The sequence below is a fragment of the Etheostoma spectabile genome, chromosome 15 (genome assembly GCF_008692095.1).
Source record: "Etheostoma spectabile isolate EspeVRDwgs_2016 chromosome 15, UIUC_Espe_1.0, whole genome shotgun sequence".
NCBI classification, from domain to species: Eukaryota; Metazoa; Chordata; class Actinopteri; order Perciformes; family Percidae; genus Etheostoma; species Etheostoma spectabile.
The window spans coordinates 34440592-34441424 of NC_045747.1; the positions used below are offsets into that span (position 1 = coordinate 34440592).

Here is an 833-nt window from a genome sequence, read left to right on the forward strand (position 1 = left end):
CACAGAGACCTCAAACTGTCTGACAACAACAGGAAGGTGACACATGTGAGAGAGTATCAGCCATATCCTGATCATCCAGAGAGGTTTGAGTCCTGTCCTCAGCTGCTGTGTAGAGAGGGTCTGACTGGTCGCTGTTACTGGGAGGTCCAGAGGAGAGGAAGGATTTATATATCAGTGAGTTACAGAGGAATCAGCAGGAGAGGAGACAATGATGACTGTGTGTTTGGATATAATGATCAGTCCTGGAGTCTGAACTGCTCTGATGAAGGTTACTCTGTCTGGCACAATAACAGAAGAACAGCCCTCCCGTCCTCCTCTGTCTCTAACAGAGTAGCAGTGTATGTGGACTGTCCTGCTGGCTCTCTGTCCTTCTACACAGTCTCCTCTGACTCACTGATCCACCTCCACACCTTCTACACCACATTCACTCAGCCTCTCTATCCTGGGTTTGGGGTCTGGTCTGGTTCCTCAGTGTCTCTGTGTCCTCTCTAGGAGGAGACAACTTCCTGTCATGTGGTTTAAATGTTGATGGAGGATGAGGCATCACTTTGGTTCACATTTGTCTCACTGATTGTGTCCTTATTGTCAGATGAAATCTTTTTCTTCTTCTTTAGTAATGTTGCAATGATCTCCTCCGAGATGAAAACTACTTCTGTAAAAACTGTGTTGCTCTTTCACTGTAATACTAGTACCACAGTCTAAAATAAGTACAGGAAATGGGAAACATCACTGCTTCTCTCTGCCACAGATAGGGTTTACCAGCTAACATATGTAGCTTTTTCAAGTTGGGCCAAAGAGCCGGGGTGTGAACTCCATAACTTGACATATATATT

General features: G+C 45.3%; 1 long non-coding RNA gene across 1 annotated transcript in view; it reads left to right on the top strand.

The window, feature by feature from the left end:
- Nucleotides 1–617, top strand: part of LOC116702625 (uncharacterized) — a 1023-nt gene extending 406 nt beyond the window's left edge. The window contains exon 2 of the long non-coding RNA XR_004335221.1: nucleotides 1–617. This exon is cut by the window's left edge and continues 35 nt beyond it. This is a non-coding gene — a long non-coding RNA (uncharacterized LOC116702625).
- Nucleotides 618–833: the final 216 nt, after the last annotated feature.